Raw genomic sequence first — 19138 nt, 5'->3', positions numbered from 1 at the left:
AGAAGCCTCCCAAAAATCCCAAAATAGTTTCATGGAAAGATTTGTTGTAAAAGGCTAACGAAAAATTAAAGACAAAAGTGGTTATCTGCAAGACTGTCTTAACTCCTACTGTTCCTCCCTATGCTCCTTTATATGGATACTCTTTCTAGTAATCCTCTGTCTGAATTTTCTTTCCACTCTAAAGAGACTACAAGACTGTAAGCAAAAGTCCACCAAGTTAGTGGCCTTATAGGAATGTCCGTATCACCCTCAAAGGTGGGCCACCATTTAGGCTTCTCCCTGAGCTGAAGGAATTCTGAGGGTTTTTCTGGTAAACTGCTACATTATTCCCTTAAACAGCCAAGGGAATTTTAATTAAATTAATTTTAACTAAGATTAAAATTAATGAAAATCTTTCCAGATTCTGGTAGATACCAGAGCAACACTCTACTTTTAACCTCACTTGGAACCTACAGATGGGATCCTGGGAAAACTGGCAAAAGCTGGCCAGGGGTGAGAATTCTCACCATGGTCAACTCTCCTGGATCTGTGTCTGTAGTTCCTAATAGAAAGAGGAAAATCAAATACCTTTTGTACCCTCTTTGGGCACACTTCTTGAGTCTAAGGGATAATGCAATACTGTTGCGGGAAAGGGGGACTCTTCCAGGGCTGGAGTGTGTGCTCTTGCCTAACACTCGGAAATGAATTGTCCGAGGAGACACACATGCTGACAAAGCCAGAGACTTGATTGGGAAGGGGCGCCCTGGAGGAGAGCAGCAGGGTAAGGCAACCCAGGAGAACTGCTTTGCCATGGGGCTCACAGTCTCAGATATTATGGTAATGGGGTTAGTTTCCGGGTTGTCTCTGGCCAATCATTCTGACTCAGGGCCCTTCCTGGTGCCAAGAGCATCGCTCAGCCAAGATGGATTCCAGCGCAAAGGATTCTGGGAGGTTGGTGGGACATGTGGACTCGCATCTCCTCTCTCATTTTGACCCTTCCAGAATTCTTCCCCTTGGCGGTAGCCTGTTAGTTCCGCATTCCTTACCAGGACCTCCTGTTGTAAGAGAACTCATGTAAGTGGCTACTATCCTGCCTGGCCAGGGTGGTGGTTTCCTTCAGTGATTCCCGTAACAATGCTGTCAGAAATGTTTACTGTTTGTCCCTGCTGAAAACTGACAAGATATTTAGAAGTATTTTTTTTTAAGTAGTTGGTCAAATTAAAGGCTGATATTCTGTTTCAGAGCCTAACAGAAATTTTTTAGGCTTTCTCCCTGAAGCTAAAATAAAACTGTGTACCCAGAGGGAAAGAAAAGCGTTCTAAAGCCTTTGTGGAAGGATTTACTAAAACATTCCAAAGACAAGCAGCTCTAAACCCAGAACATAAAAATCTTTTGATTTCCATCTTAGTTGGAAATCTTCTCCCTGATATAAAAAGCAAATTAAAGATAGTGTGGCTGAATGGGTGGAACAACCTATGATGTCATATAAGGTGCAACCCAATTATTTGAGGAATTAAAAGCAACTGTCTTTATCATACAAATCTTTGCAAAGCCAGAAATGTAGCTCTAGAAACAATTCAGAGTCAGCTATCCTTTTTAACAATTACCCTCACCTATTCATCTCAAAAGGCTTATAGGTACTGTAAAAATTCTGGCCTTAGGAAACAAGAGTCCTTCTTAGAGGAATTTGCATTCTTTCCCTGTGCCTTTGAGATGTAAATGCTCTTCTTGATCCCTCCAAGATCTAGGTCATCTCTTTAAAATACAAACTTCAGGGAGGTAATTCTTATCAGAAGAAAAACAAAAGGAGGAAAGGTTATTTTAAAACTTAGACAAATGAAAAATCTTAAGTGTCTTCTCTACAAATATTAATAAAAAACTTTAGCCATCTGAGCAGGTAACCATAAGTTACTCCACCTGTAAGAAATGTAATTTGGATTCAAGTTCTCTTATAACTAGTGAGTTTTGTATTATTGCACCTGATTGATGACTACAATTTTAAAATGAAAGCCTGAAGGTTTCTGTGTCTGTACGTTTATGTGTGTCTATGTATATGTGAGGTAGATGTGTGATATTTTCTACCTATGAATGGTATTACTAAAATTAATTTGTAAAAGAGCTCTATTTTATTGGCTTAAAGAAGATTAAGGGCTTACATGAATTAAGAATTCTTAAAACTCTCAGAAATATAAAAGTAACTAACCCAAATGCTTTTCAAATCTACGTGATCTGGGAATTTATTTGGTATTAAAGCTAGTTTTGGGGGTTTAATTAAAACAGGCATGTCATTAGAGTTTCCAGCATTAAATATAATATTTTATTCTACCTAGGTTTAGGAAAGGTCAAATGAATTCATGTTATCTCTTACAACATTTGTCAGCAAGAAAAATAGCTTGGGATGATAGCTGATTTTGTCTAGTATCTCATGAAGTTTTTATTGGTAGTCTATATATAATTATTAGGAGCAGTGAATTACATAGATGAAAGTGGTACAGAAGTATAGAAATCAACTTTTCAACGATGATGAGGCTTTAGAAAATGTTTACTTAAAAGTAGTTTCTAAAATATTTTGGTAACTTGAAAACTTAGGGTTCTGAGTTAAGTCAAATGATGAAAGGTCACTTAATATCTAGATCATTTCTAAATAAGATAAAATACTAAATCATTAATTGCTAAACATGGGTTTATCCACTTTTGGCTTCCTTTTTCAGAGAAACTAATTATATTGATGTCTATTAGTAAATATGTTTTGTGCCACACTAAAAAGTTTAGTATGAGAAAGCATATGTTTCTAGAAATTATAAGTACTTATAAATGTGCCAAGTTAAAGAATGCTAACAAAAAAGATAGTTCATAGTTGCTTACTTTTCATTAGAAATTAAGGTTTTTAAGGGTTAAGAATTCTAACATATGTAATTAAAGCTACTAGAAATAATAAGGGAACATCTCCTTATGCAAGGAAAATAGGATGCATGTTTTTCAGTAAAAAAAGGGATGAAGAATGGAGATGCATTTTGTTGTCATTGTTGAGGGAAAAGGAAGCAGTTTTGCCCTAAAGTGAGGCTGTTTGTTTCAGAAGGCGAAAGAGAAAAAAACAGAACAAAATCTGAATGTAAAAAGAAAAAAAAAAAAATTGGAGAAAGGGTGTAGAAAAGAAATCTTTTCAAAAGATATTTTAACATGTGGTCAAACTGGCTGAGATTACATTTAATTAAGGTAAATAAACTTTAATATCAAAAATAATCTGGTACAAAACTAGATTGGAGTTTTTCTGTTAAAAGGATGACTATTTTTTTCATAGTGACCTATGATCCTATTTAAGTGATTTTAAACGTTTTGACATTTTTGACAAACTCTCCCAAATGAAAATATAAATGAAGCCTTTTTGACCTGGAAATAACTTTGGGATTTCCAGAGAGCCTCTGGAACATCTCAAAAGATTTGTTCTCGCCCCTTATATTGGGTTGGCCAAATATTTCATTCGGGTTATGGAAAAACTGGAACAAACTTTTTGGCCAACCCAATAAAAAAGAGATGCTAAACAAATTAGGCTTATTTGATATGTTAAATTACATGGGAAGCATTGTCAAATAAGAAATTATATTAAGTCTCTATGTTGTATTTCCATATGTTATAAGTATTCCAGAAGTTGTGTGAAATTCCTGGAAATCTCATATGTCCTGGTATAAGGGTATCATTTGTAATTCAAATTATTATTTTAAAATGTTATATATCAAAGATATAACTACATTTCCTTTTCAAGTAAACTTTCATTAGATCTGTAACAATGAACATTTTTAACATCTTTTGTCATTTTTCAAACAGTTATTGTTTTCGCAAAAGTGTTCTTGCAATAGTGCATCCTCTTCATGGAGATTCATAGGAAGAACTTTGACAAGTACAGGTTTCTGAAGTACACCTTTGTAAACAAAGATGGAACATTTACTTTTTCTCTGGAAAAGAAACATTTACTTGATTCCTCCAGAATTCAGAAATTCTTGATTATTCTTTTCATAGCAACTTAGTTATTTGCATAAGTTCAATTAGAATCTATTCTTCGTGTAATAGGACACAATTGGAAACATTGGCTATATTATCAAAGCTTTGACTTCAGTGTCACATTTGAGACAGATGTGCATAGATTCAGATACGACCAGACAGTTTTAAGAAAGTAATAAGATTGACTTTATGGAGCCAGTAAAGTCCCTTGGAGAAACCAAACTGTTCCTTTGCTTACAAGGTCCCAGAAAAGCAGTCTTGAAAGGATCTTAAATGGTTCATCATTGTTCTTGCTGCACTTGTGATAATCAGGCCAAGTTTAATGCAAACAGATTAGTTTCACTGTGATTATCTTTTGTAAAAAAAAAAAAAAAAAAAAAAAAAAAAATTGGAGGTAATGGTAGAGAGAAAAATTGTGTTTGCACTTTTGTCTATGTGGAATTCTGACCATGTTGTTTGCCTTTGAGGTTTTGTTATATACCTAGTGCTGGACTGGGTACTGAATTCTTCTAAATTCCTCAGATGTCTGTCTACAGCTCTCCAAACTAATGCTTCCAATCTTCTCCCGTTCTTTGGATTTGTAATCACTAAGAACAACGACTTGCCTTGAATCGCCTTGCAAGAGACTATACCAGGTTCTCCTCACTAACCAGATGGAAGCTAAACTTCAGGGACTTGAACCTCGTGTACACATCTCGCAGTTAAAGAAGGGTCTGCTTGACATCTGGTCCTGTGCAGATACTGGAGGCCTTTGAATCAAATTGACGAGGAAGAGAAGTAGCTGACGCTGATGTAGACTGCTTCCACTCATGACACTGGGTCAAGACTTCCCACTTTAACTAAACAGAAAACCCTTTCTTTTCTTTCTTCCTTTTACTCTGGCATTGGCCTGGAAAGATAATGTCATCATCCATATATCTCTGGCCACTCCTAAGGGGGGTAATCTTTCAGACTGCTGGATTTGTCAAAAACTCTGATCTGTCCATAATGCTAGAGATGCCCTGGTCCTCCCTGTGACCAATTTTCCTTCTATTCTCAATGTTGCCATAATACTGTAGTTTTTCCCATCATAACTCTCTCCCTTATTTCCAATGCCTCAGTTTCTCTGGAATAAACTCAGTCCCCTTTCTATTGTGTTAGACTCTCTAACCCTGGGGGTCTGTTTTCCTGTTTCTGGTTAACAGTCCCAAACCTAGGGAACCTTGCATCCAGGTTCTATACCAGAAAGGGACACAAAGCAAGGGTAGCCAAAATAAAACTACCTGTGTGGTCTCTGACCCTTAAATTTTACTGGCCTCCATGGCTGTCACCTTTCAGCCCTGAGCCACAGACTCAAAACGGGAATTACCAAGAATTAATCATGATTCAAAATTTGCTTCCTTTGTAAGATCACTGATCCCCTGACTAGGAGAAAGTACAAATGAAGCTATGATGGGAACCTCTCCTTAACTCTTTTTTTTTAAAGTTGCTTTTAATTCTTTCTTTCTTTCTTTCTTATTTTTTATTTTTTTTAACATCTTTATTGGAGTATAATTGCTTTACAATGGTGTGTTAGTTTCTGCTTTATAACAAAGTAATCAGCTATACATATACATATATCCCCATATCTCCTCCCTCTTGCATCTCCCTCCCACCCTCCCTATCCCACCCCTCTAGGTGGTCACAAAGCCACCTCCTAGAGAAATGGAAATCTGCTTAACTCTTGAAGATATTGCTGAATCTGCTGCTAAAGCAATAACTGCCCAACAAAAATCCTTATACTCTCTGGCCAAAGTTGTTCCTGATAACAGGATAGCCCTTGATTATCTATCTTTTAGCTGAGCAAATCTGTGCTGTGGCCACCACCACCTGCTGCACCCGGATTAACACTTTTGAGGAAGTTAAAACTCAGTTCCATAAGACCACTGAGAAAGACACTTGGCTTAAAAAGGTGACTCCTTCAATGGGGCCTTTCTTTGACTTATTTGATTTTGATTAGTTTGGGTCTTGGGGACCATGGACCTGAAGTGCTCTCTAAACATTCAGAATTATTTATAATAATCACAGTTGTCTCTCCAATGCCCCCTATTCTCTCAAAAGCTTTAAATGCATGGTCACAGCTGCTAATCACCAAATGATCTAAGACTGGAAGACCAAAAAGTAAACAAAGAGAATGACCAGCTTAATATGAATCTAAAGTTGTGACCTGTGAATACCACAGAAGTTCAGCAAAAAACATCATGACTTGAGGATAGCACACAGAGGATCAGGAAAAGCCGAGAGAACTACAGGGCAATAGCTGGGAGTGGCACTAACTCCTTAAATGTTGATCACATCACTGTCTGATCAGAAAGGCGGAATTGTTAAAAAAAAAAAAAAGAGGGGACTTCCCTGGCGGTCCAGTGGTTTAGACTCCGTGCTTCCATTGCAGGGGGCATGGGTTCGATCCCTGGAACTAAGATCCTGCATGCTGCGCGGCACAGCCGAAATAAATAAATAAACAAACAAATAAATAAATAAAACCCAATCTCTGCCTTTAAAAAGAAAGAAACAAACAAACAACAGGCCCCAAATGGAGTTACTTGTGTTAAACCTCAGTCAGCAAACTAAGACTTAATACCTAGCCTAACTGCAGTTTCAGCCTCTCCAACGAATATGGTCTTTAACTAGTCAGTCTGACCATTACCTGATCAGCACTAGTTAGGTAATCTGTCCAACAGACACTTTCTGACCCCCAGAGGAAGGTGACCTTGCCTGAAACAATCCACTCTTTGCTAGAAGCTTCCTTTTCCCTCCTTACTCTGCCTACAAAAGCTTTCCATTTGGTACAGCTCCTTGGAGCGCCTTTCTATCTGCTAGATTGGATGCTCTCCGGTTCACGAATCATTGAATAATGCCAATTAGACCTTCAAATTTACTCAGTTTTGTTTTTTAACACAAATCAAACAGTAAGATATACATACATAATAGTAATAATTACCACGATTAAAAGATAAAACAAGATATCACCTGAGAATTTTTCAGAATTGAATTGAAAAATGACTTGAGTCCTCGCATTGAAAGTCCAAATATCAAGGAGGTAGTCTTTGTTTTTTGAGCTGTTTCGACGGTTTTCTAAATGATTACCCCGCCTTCAAGTGATCCCTATCGGTCTCTTTAAATTTTGTAAACCACTTAATTTCCTATCACCTCGTATTTTCTTAGCATCTTTTAGCTTCTCAAAATCTTGAATCAAACTCTTCTCCATTATGTTACTTTGATCTCTTCATTTTTCCTATTTAGTTTTCTTGGTCCTTCGTAGTTTTCTGGAGGACTTTTCACTGTTGTATGCGACAGACCACATCACAGAAAGAACACTAAATTAGAGTTATTGAAAGGTAGAGTTGGGAGCATGTGATAGATATATTTAAATATTTCTTATAAATATCATCAATAATAACTAACTTTGGCTATTGATTATCACTGCACTATCTAGCTATGAAGCAGAGCTATCAGAGTATTTTGAATACTTCAGGAGAAATATGAAGCTCAGGCCTTCAGCTAACCCTGAAGTTCTTTTCTGCATTTACATTAGTGACATTCTCTAATCCTTAATCCTCAGACATGTATGTTCAGTAAACTCACAGAACCATGTCTTGATTAAATACAGCTGTATAACTACCCAAAGCACAGGTTTAACAGCAATCTTCTTGTCATCGTTCAAAAATATTTTAAAACCTTAACACAAAAGGTTACAAATTAATTATTTGTAATGTCCTAAATCCCTTTATTGCATCTCTAAAGCTCCCACATTTTTTTCGCTCTCACTTCCTAACAAGCACTTAAAAAAATCTTAGAAACACATCATTAATTAGAAGAATCCTCAGCCTTGTTTTCTTTTCTTAGCTGATTTACTCAGCCTCTTCTCTGCAATCCTCTTCTTTTCCAGGCCTTTCCTTAACTTTCCCTGTGACGCCCTTTTTCCCCTAAGATCCTTTGAAACGGAACTTTCACTAGAGCAGAGAGAGGAAGTGGAGCCTTAGCCCTTCCCTGACCTCTTGGGGACAAACTGCCCTTCACTGAAGGCTCTTCTCTTCCATTAGAACCGAATAATGCCCTTGCCTGTAATCCTAATTGCTTAGTTTGTCTTTAAGAAAATTTTCTGGGATGTTACCCTCTGAAGAACCGAAATAAAAAGCTTCCTAGAGTGTAGAAAGTAGAGTAATCCTGTTTTAGGGGACATCTCTTCTAGGTTTGGGCTTCTGCCAGAGGTCCCCCCTTCCTTTTGTAATATAATCTAATTCAAGATAGAAGAGTGTTTTTAGAACCTAATGCCTTGGTAATCAATTTAGGTTTGAATATTTCATAAATTTAGAACTTAAGGTTTCAGTTGTGGGTGTTCCTTAAGAAAGTGGCTTCTTAAGAAAACTGGACCTGTTGACTTTCTGGACAGTGCATAGATTTTATGAGGTATGATGATGAATTAGCTATAAAAGCAGAAGGATTTACAGATGCTATTTCCTGTTAAATGCACATCCGTTAAAAAAGGGAAGATAATTGTGCTGTACAATTTATATTTCAAATTTTGCCTCACCTAGATATTTGAAAACTGGTTTAAGGTGTTAGCCAAACCAAAAATGCAGTTAAATTCACCCAATTCTGATTTATACCGTGTATTTAAGCCCATTTCCCATTGGGCTGCTTCCCAGAGTGCACACTATCTGTCGACTGCTTTAAAGTATAAACGAAGTTCAGCAAAACATTATATAAACAGGAGGGAATTATTCTGTTTTCCTGCATCAGACTGAAATGCAATCCAACATATGATTTATACTCCATATTATTGGCCTTGTTTTTTAGTGTAGGTCAAAAAGAAATGTCTTTTAAGAAAACAAACTTATGGTTACCAAAGGGGATGGGAGGGGGGAGATAAATTAGGAATTTGGTATTAACAGATACTACTATATATAAAATAAACAACAAGGACCTACTGTATAGCACAGGGAACGATATTTAATGTCTTGTAATAACCTAAAATGGAAAAGAATCTGAAAAAGAATATATATATGTGTATAAATATATATGTCTGAATCACTTTGCTGTACACCTAAAACTAACACAACACTGTATATTAACTATACTTCAATTTAAAAATGGTTAAAAAATATCTTTTAGGTATATAAAGATAAATTGTGAGCCATTATTTTGTACTATAATCAAAACACTCATTGATCTGCACCTGGGAGAGATTTAAAGTTATTCTCAATGTTGTCTTAGTACCTCTGATATTACTTTCAAATTTCATGGGAATATTACTATAAAACTAAGATGTACATAAACATGTTAGTTCATTAAACACTGGGCAAACACAGATTAACATGATTATTTAATTTCACCTCTAACAAATAGAAAGATAGCACAAAATCTATGTATTTTCTCCATTTCAACTTTATTATATAGAGCAAATATGAAAGGTTAGTACCTAAATATGTGGTATGAATACCATTACGGTTAGTGTTCTCAAATGAATTTTTAGTCTTTAGGAGATGAACTGCTGCATATTGTATTCAGTCTGGTTTAAATAACCACCCCCAAAGTTCAGATAAGTATCTGAACTTTATCCGAACTATCCAAACTTCCTTTAGTTTGTGATTCAAGTCTGAAAATCTCATGAGAACAGATGCTCTTGTAGCTTTCCCTTACTTCCTGCTTCATTGTGAGAACCAGGTTTCCAAAGAAATTCTTACATGCATAAGAAGTCTGAATGCATGATGCTTGTTGGGGACTTTTTCTCCCATTTAAGTTAAAATCTGTTATGGCTTTTGTCCAATTGAAATTTCAGGTCTTTTCCTTCTTATTATCTCCGTGATGTTCTGATAGCTTTGACCACGATTTTCAGCTTGAAACTCTTCCTCCTTAATCCTCCATGGCATTAGTTTCTCTTCATGCTCCATCTATCTTTCTGGTCTCCCCTCAGTTTTTGCTTAATCTAAATACCCCTTCATTGTTTGGGATTTCCCAGGCTCTTAACTCATACAATAAATATACATTGAGCACTATCTATATGCCTAACACTGTTGTAGGTACCAGGTTTATAGCAATAAACAAAGCAGGGGAAAACAAGATCTTGCTCTCATGGAATGCAACTTTTAGTGGGGGTAAACTGATAGGCAAAACAAACAAAAAGAAATAAAATATTTAATGTACTAGATAGTTTTAAGTACTATGGGGGGAAATAAAGAAGAGTAATAGGGGAAGTCCCAAGAAGGGGTAGAGTAGAAGTGGGGTTGTTATGGTACATCTCACTGAGAAGATGCCATTTGAAAAAAGACCTGAAGGAGGAGAGGTCATGGGCTATCTGGAAGAAGGCCACTCCAGGCAAAGGGAACAGCATCTGAAAAAGCTTGGAGACTAGCATATGTCTGGTCTGCCTACTGTCTTCCTTTTCTTCTCATGCTATACGTTGTCTATTTCCATGGACTAAGTTATCAACAAAAATGTTCATCACTCCCAAATCTGTATCTCTATTTTGAGTGCCATACTCTAACTTCCTGCCAGACACCTGAATGTGTTATGAGCATTACAAATTCAATATACCCCCAAACTTAACATGTTTCTTCCCTCTGATTTCTTCTATTATCACAAAAACATCCACATAATGATCAAAGTCAGAAACCTAGGAATCCTTTTAAGTTTCTCCTTTTCCCCTACTTTCCACATCAAATTTGCTTTTCCATTTAACACTATTTATTAAGAAACTGCCTCTGTGCTATATGCTGTGGTGGAAAGATTAATCAGTGTGCTAAATACCTACTAAATGGTTTTTCTTTTTTTCCTTTATATTTGTCTACATCTCAACAGCTACAGCCTAAGTGTGTCATCAGGTTATAGTAACAGTCTCCCAACTGGTGTCCTGTCTCACCAAAGTGCTCACATTTTCCTTCCTAGGGTCTTTGCTTTCAAAGTTATCCTTTAAATATAAAAATTATAAACAATCAAGGACAATGAAGAAAGGAAAATCTTGTACTGTGACATCTAGGAAACAATTCCATTTTAACTTTGAAATAAAATGCAATTTTTCTTTTTTTGGGGGGGAAAATCAGCAAAGAAACAATGGATGCTGCGAACAAGACAGAGTAGTGTGTCACACAGTAAACGCTCAGGAAGTGTTCCACACTCTTATTTAAGTATTGACAACTTCTTATCATGCTTACTACGTATCAGAGGAGCTGGACAGGTAACCCCAACGATGATGACCGCACAGACATCTGCCTATCATTGGAAATAATTACGATACTCAGAGGAGTAGAGCAACTGATTAAATACTTACGTAAACTAAGAAATCATATAAGATGATTCCACTTGAAAACTTAAAGACCGGAGCGATAGGTAGATAAATGGACAGCAGCCCTAAAAGAAAGTGCCCTCTACCCCAGTATCACAATCCAATTACCAAAAACTTCCTAAGAAGAAAGAGAATCACTGAAAGGTTAGGAAAACCCTGGGAAATTTTAAACCCCATTTTTCTTTCGAGAATTATTAAGGAATTTGTGGAAGATTCATGGTAGTCATAAAAAAATATTTAGAAACTATTTTTCTAATTTTCTATTGAAGCTAAAAGAATTACAAATTCCAAAATTTATATGTCTACCCATACCCTCTCCCCTAAACTCCATCTCTACTCTGCTGGGTACTAAATATCTCAAAGTTAGTGTATCAAATATAATTCCTGGTTTCCCTTGCCACTACCCCTCCCAGCAATCTGCTCCTTTCCCTGTTTCCTCTATCTCAGTGAATGGCACCACTGAGTACCAAATTTCTCAGGCAAACAATCTAGGAGTAATCCTTGATCACTCTCCTTCCCTCACTTCCATGTGCAGAGCCAGAGAAAACTCACTGAATTCATCTCCTTCTCCACTGCCACCATCATAGTCACATCCACCTTCATCTTTTCCCTTGACTATTACAACAGCTTCCTAACTTGCCTCTCTGCTTCTTCTGTCTCCCTGTAGTCTACCTATATCCTAGTTATATCAGAGTAATCTTTTCATTTAAAAAAAAACCATAATTCTGATAACAGGGCTTTTCTGCTTGAAGTTTCCCTATCAGGATAAAATCTAAATCCCTTATCGTTATCTACAAAGGCCTACATGATTTGGCCCCTACCTATTTCTCAGCCCTTGTGTTCACTCACTATTCTACACTATTCTACTACCTCTACTGTTACAAATGGGTAGGAATGCTTTTAGCTGCAAGCAATAGAATATCTGATAAACAATGGCTTAAACCATAAGGACATTTATAATTTACTTACCCAAAATCCCAGAAATAGGTAAACTCAGAATTGGTCCAAAAGTCAATGTGATCAAGGACCCAGGCTAATTTTAAGTTTCTATTTTACCATCCTTAGCATGTTGGATTGTAGTCCCTAGGCTTAGTGCCTCATGGTTACAGTGTGGCTGCTATCATGCCATTCTTCACATCTGCATTCTAGGCAGGAAGAAGAAGGAAGCGAGAGAAGTTGTAGTTATCTTTTTACTTGGAAAGTAAAAGCTTTACCAGAATTTTCCCTATGTCTCATTACCCACAAATAGACTTCTCTGTAAATATCATTGTTTCAAAGTAGGTTAATGATCAATCTTGGCAATAAGAGGTGTTGCGAAAGCTACTAACTTTCAAACACCATATTGGCAAGAGGCAGGTGAGAAAGGACTTGTCTACTGGATGAGCCAAATAATATTATTTGCCACACTGGCCTTTCTATTCCATAAATACACCAAGGTAATTCCTCCTTTAGGGCCTTTCCATGAGCTATCCCCACTGCTAGGAATGCTTTTCCCACATAACTTTTCATGACTTCCTCCTTTTGGTCATCCAGGTCTTACTTCAAATGTCATCCCCTCAAAGAGACTCTCTCTGATTACCCTGTCTGCAACTGTCCTCTGCAAACCTAAGTTACTCTTTATTCCATTATGCTATTAAATTTTTAAAGCACTTAGAATGAGGAGGATGGAAGAATGGAAAAGCAACTACTTCCCTACCTTCCAAAGATGGAGAAGTAAAAAAAGAAAATTACACATTAGCTGGGAAAGAAAAAAAAAGAACAAAAATGAAAAAGTAAAATTTAGTTAGCTTCCCTTTTAGCAAATATCCATGCTGTCCATGTCCACTATCCTGCCCACCCCACTCACGTTATCCAATTTCCATTCCAGAGCTAGAAGTAACTGACCACTCTGGGAGTGCTGAGCAGATGACATAGAAACTGCCTGTAAAGAAGGTGTTGTGTGCTGACCCACTGCCAGGGAGTAATTGTTTCAAAAGGACAGCTTGCTTCTGGCATTAAATACTAAAATTAAGACTTGACTTCTCAGCCTTCAAAGTCTAAACGTTTGGCATCAATAGTAGAAATCTAGCATTTTCAGTGCTCATATGTCCAAAAGCTGGAGAGCTGGAAAACGCTAGGAGTCCCAAATTGGTGTACACTTTGGAATATTTGGCCCAGGAAAATGTATATCCTCATGCTGCAGGAAGTTGGTTTGCAAAAGAAGGCTGAATTGGGGCCAAAAAGCAAGCACCATTTGCCAGAGTGTAGATGAAATATGATAGTTTCCTGCACAAAGTTTCTTTTTAGAAGTTATTTGCAGCTGCCATGACACATCTTTAAAGCTGTAATAGGCAGAACAGTTATTTAGGAATTCCGACGCAGGAAAACAAATCTCAATTGTTTACATTTAAACATGATATAGTGAAATACTAAGGGATAAATGTAAACATTACAGATTGGACAAAGCAATGCATGTGATGCATGGCTCAAATCACAGCATAGACTTAATTGGTCCAGAGCAAAAGCAGGAATTTTCATTTTCATAGAAAAGCTGTATTTACTATTATCCTACTTAATAGACTTTATGATGCTGTGTTGAGAGAAAAAAACAGTCTTAGAAAGTGTTTAAAGTCAAGGTAATATGATGATGGAGCTCCACTGCTTTTAAAAGAAAGCTTTAATTCTTAATAGATAATAGTAACCTTAATCACACTTTTTATTCCCTTTGAAGAAAGAAGCATAATCATAGAAACTCACTACGCAAAATTTACTGGTTAATGAAAAGCATTCAGTGTGTGATTTGAAAAGTTAGAAACTATGTGTAACCAAGACTGGACTATTAAAATAGATTAAAATTTGGCAAGCGGATAGGAAACAGAGAATGTCTGCAGAAATGAAGAGTTCAAAACAAAAAGAATGAAAAAGATAAATTAATAAGGAGAGAAATGCAGAAGACAAAGGGGAGAGATTTTTAATATTATTTTTCAGTTTATTCTATTCAAGAATAACTTTGAGAGTATCAAGAGGCAATTTCCAATGAATTTTCTATTCTCTGGTGACATTGGTAGTAATTTAAGGTGCAAAGCACAGATGTAAAATATCTAAGGAAATGGGTCATTCTAATAAAAAAAAAAATTGGTTTTGAGTTCCTTGTTGAATCCATACTCTTAGTTGCAGAGATGGTTGCTAACGGTAGAAACGCCTTTAGTATTCTTCATTCCCTATCTGGCCACCACCCACACAAACCTGTCCACTGATCTGTTGCTGTTTCTATGAGATACTGTTAACTGCAGAAACGCAATCCTTTAGTGAGAATAAAGCCACAGACCTGGGCGGATTTGTTTTGTTTTGTTTGTTTTGTTTTGTTTTTAGTGGCTTTATATTGATCTTCACCTTAAAACCCAAAAGCAAAGCTCCTAGGTCTGGAGCCTGACTTCCTGGATTCAAAATTGGTTCTACCACTTATTTACCATGTGACCTTAGGCCAGTTATTGACCATCTCTTGCCATAGTTTCCTCACCTGTACAACAGAGGTAATACTAATAATGCCTAACATAAGGGCATAGATAAGGATTGCGTAAGATAACGCACATATAGTGCTTAGAATGGGTTCTGGAATGTAGTAAGTCAGAGCTATTATTATGATTATCTTATGCCATGTAATTGGTTGGGGAACAAATATTAATAAATAAACCTCGATTGAATCTGCTTCCCCTGTACCCATATGAACAAAGCACACTATCCTACTCTCTAATTCCAGTCTGTGATTGAGGCAGAGACATTTAGTCCTTACCAAATAGTCCATACAACAGACCAGATGTAGTCCCTACATTTATTTGCCAGTCACCCTTGCTGTTAATTAAAACCATATAGCTATCATCTGGCCAATGCATGAGAGAAAGTGGTGGATACCTCTTCCAGGCCTATCCAGCTCTCTCTTCCTCAGCCACAGCTCAAGACCATGAGCTCTGGATGGTGAAGTTGCCAGATGAAGGATGGAATCCCAACATGCATCAGAATTTTCATGAATGAGAAATAAACTGTCGTGGACTAAGCCACTGAGAATATTGTTTGTTTGTTACCGTAACATTGCCTAGCATAATACTCACTACCACAGAGATCAAAATCATGCAGAGCTCCTTAGTAAAGGGATTACAAAAACAAAACATTGTTATTCCAATCCCTTAATAATGACCGGTGAAATCTGCTTTCTCAATTAAAGAAAATTCAGTACCTTTTTCTCTTCTTAATTTCCCACTGGCACAGTGGCCAATCTGATACATAGTACTTTTATTTTATATCCAACTTAGTGTTATTTCAAATCTGAGGGGCATATTTACCACGGCCTCAACTCTCTAGACTGTGTTTTTGAAGCTAAAAATTTAAATATAAATAAAATTAGTGTATTTCTGCTGATTCCTCTCACTGGAGGGTGCAGAACGCATAGCAACCATTCGAGATATTAGCAATAGTTCACATAGAAATGGTGATGCAAGAGTGTGGCACTTGCACCCTTCAGGGACTCTCTCTTCCCCCTTAGTGTTGTCTCACTGGTTTACATTTACCTCAGTATTTCTTCCTTTTATAATCATTAGGCAAGATACTACCCTATTATTTCATATGTTTATCTGAGTCACTAGTGGATTTATGTTTAGTGAAAAGATGGATGTGCTGTGATAAAGCTCAATTGTTAACTTCATTTGAAAAATTCTTTAAGGATGTCTTGCTCTTCAGAGTTCTAAAAAGTAGTGATAAAATACAAATACAAAAATCTCTCAGAAAGACCAAAGATCTCCCTTGCCCTACCCAAAAGGCTTAGCACATACTTAAAAACAAAAACAAAACAAAACAGTGGACTGGAAAATGAGAAGTCAAGGACTAAAGCTATAATGATGACATGAAGTTTGATTTGTATGTCCTGAGGTTTTTAAGGGCAGACATTGATAAATCAGAGATCTGCCTTAGGGACCATAACGGTCCTATAATCTAAAGTACAGGAACTCGTTTAGGGAAAGAAAATACATAAAAGAAATTAGCCTGAAAGTCTCATTGGATAAGGTGTTTTTAGTATTCAAGACTAAATTTTTGAAAATGAGTTTCTGTTGCCAGGTCTATTTTTATAACTTTATTCAATTAAAAGTTTTAAGAGACATATTTGCAAAGTTCTAACAGAACCCAGGCAGCTAAGAACTCCGGCTTCTGATATTTTAGTGAAAAGCCCAAGGTACAGTCATCATTTATTCATATTAAATTGTGGATTTTATAAACAGAAATAAAAAGGACAAAATATTTTTGAAGTAATGCATTTTGAAGGATAAAAAACTGTTCTATGCTGTTCTCTTAAGCATTCGTACTACTTAATAAACATAGGAAAATGTGTCACCAGAAAAGTTTCACAGTCCTTTTCTACCTGAATAACAATAATCTTCTTAAAATATGTAAAAATAATTGCTTGCTTATTTGTTTGTCTGTTTTTAGGTTAAATATGCTTTGATGACATGCCAATGAGAAATATATTAGCAAAATGAAGTGGAGCAATTGAGTGGTTGTGCAGATAATTTTGTTTTTAAAACTGTTTTCGTCTAAAATATTAAAGTGATTTAGTCTAAAATATTTTTAAAACACCTTCAAAAAACGAATTGTAGATCTAAGTTCAGCTGTTACCTAGACAGGAGATATCTTGTGTGGTGAGCTACCACAAAACAAAGGATAAAGGAATTTTTATTGCTGATATAAATTATCTAGTTTTCCTGCTGACATAGTTTCTTTTCATTTTACCTCTGAGGATACAAGTTACAGGAAATTATAGCTCTTTGGGGATATTCTAAACACTGTGACTTTCTCATGAGGTATACTTTACTCATGTTCTCTCTGTTTAGTTATTTCTTATTCTTGGTAATCCCCCTGAACACTAGTCTATACTAGGACATTCTTTGCAAAATCAGTCATTCATTTCATATTTGTTTTGTCTTCTATATGTGAATCTGGGAAACAAAATTATCCTGAAGCTTGCTTGGGTACTGTGATGGTTAATTTTATGTGTCAAATTGTCTGGGCCATGGGGTGCCCAATATTTGGTCAAACATTACTCTGAATACTTCTGTGACGGTGTTTTTCGATGAGATTAACACTTACATTGGTGGACTTTGCTTAAAGCAGATTGCCCTCCCTAATGTAGGTGGACCTCATCCAATCAGTTGAAGTCTTGAATAAATCAAAAACACTGCTCTTCCCTGAGCAAGCGAGATTCTACAGCATATTGCCCTCCAATTGGAACTGCAGCATCAGTTCTCCTGGGTGTCCAGCCTTCCACCAATCCTGCAGATTTTGAATTTGAGAACTGGACAGCCTCCATAATCATGTCAGCCAATTTTTTATATTTAATTTTTATTTTTATATCTATATTAAGCTATATATAGATAGGCAAAGATATAGATATGTGTATCCTATTGGTTATGTTTCTCTGGGAAAACCCAACTAATACAGCACTAAGTACAGAAGTACATAAAGGTTATTCTCAACTACCTCTTGAGGGGAATATGTTAACAGGACAATTCAGGTCAGTTCAAATCATGGCCAGCAGCTTCCCCATGGCATTACTATATTTTTATAAGAAAAACCAGATAGTCAAAACCATGTAAAATGTTTTTTAAATTTCATGTCCTTTTTTTACCAGGTGCCTTGGATTATTCTCTGCTCTAACCATGGGGAACACTTCCTTGTTTTGCTTCAATCTCAACTACCTAGAGAAACAATAAGAAAAGAAGTTTCTGTTCTAAATATCTGATAAACCATCAGAGTATAAACTTCTAGAAGATCAATCTAATTCTATTCAGCTCTCTTGGAAGTGAGCCCCATCTATAATCATATGAGAGTTGATTCTTTTTTTTAATTGAAGTATAGTTGATTTACAATGTTGTGTCAGTTTCTGGTGTACAGCAAAGTGATTCTGCTACATATGTGTGTGTGTGTACATGTGTATATATATTTTATTCTCATATATATATATTCTTTTACAGATTCTTTTCCATTATAGTTTATTATAAGATGTTGAATATAGTTCCCTTTGCTATACAGTAGGACCTTGTTGTTTATCTGTTTTCTATGTAGTAGTTTGTATCTGCTGATCCCAAACTCCTAATCTACACTCCCCCTCCCCCTTTAGTAACCATATGCTTGTTTTCTATGTCTGTGAGTCTGATTCTGTTTTGTAAATAAGTTCATTTGCATCATTTTTTTAGGATTCCACATGTAAGTGATATCATATGATATTTCCTTTCTGTCTGCCTTACTTCACTTAGTATGATAATCTCTAGGTCCATCCATGTTGCTGTAAATGTCATTATTTCATTCTCTTTTATGGCTAAGAGAGTTGATTCTTAATAAATGCTCCTGAGGACACAAAGTCGAGAGCACAAAACAAATCAACTAACCAAATGTTCATCTTCACAGCACACACTTTTCCTTCCATGCATTTCTTTAATTTATAAAAGGTGGAGGAGATAGGAGACAAAGTTAGAAGGTGAGGCTCTGTAGTACTGTTTGAATGAACAATGTAAAAATACTTAGAGGATCATGGAACCATGACAGGCGCCTCTTCTCTTGAAAAGCTTCAGAATGTCAACCAAGGGGATATTTCAAAGGTGAGATCCAAACAAATACACATCTTTAGGAAATTAGGCAGAATGCATGTGGTGACTGAATATGCTTGAAATGGAAGAAAAATCTTAGAGTTGAGATGTATTTTTTTCATTCAACAGACATTTATTAAACACAGACTGTGTGTCAAGTGCTATATTATTTGCTAAAGTATATCAGTTTTGAGCTTGGATTGAAACGCCTGATGCTAGGCAAACGGAGATGTAGTTTTTCTCTTCA

At 36.3% G+C, this 19138-nt stretch overlaps 1 long non-coding RNA gene across 4 annotated transcripts in view; it reads right to left on the bottom strand.

Moving 5' to 3' along the window:
• LOC137763060 (uncharacterized) overlaps positions 1-19138 on the bottom strand; it is a 239240-nt gene that overhangs the window by 113946 nt on the left and 106156 nt on the right. The gene's annotated exons all lie outside the window — the stretch shown is intronic.

The sequence above is a fragment of the Eschrichtius robustus genome, chromosome 3 (genome assembly GCF_028021215.1).
Source record: "Eschrichtius robustus isolate mEscRob2 chromosome 3, mEscRob2.pri, whole genome shotgun sequence".
NCBI lineage: Eukaryota > Metazoa > Chordata > Mammalia > Artiodactyla > Eschrichtiidae > Eschrichtius > Eschrichtius robustus.
Note: the sequence above shows the minus strand (reverse complement) of the source record. Positions and strands in the feature narration are given on the sequence as shown.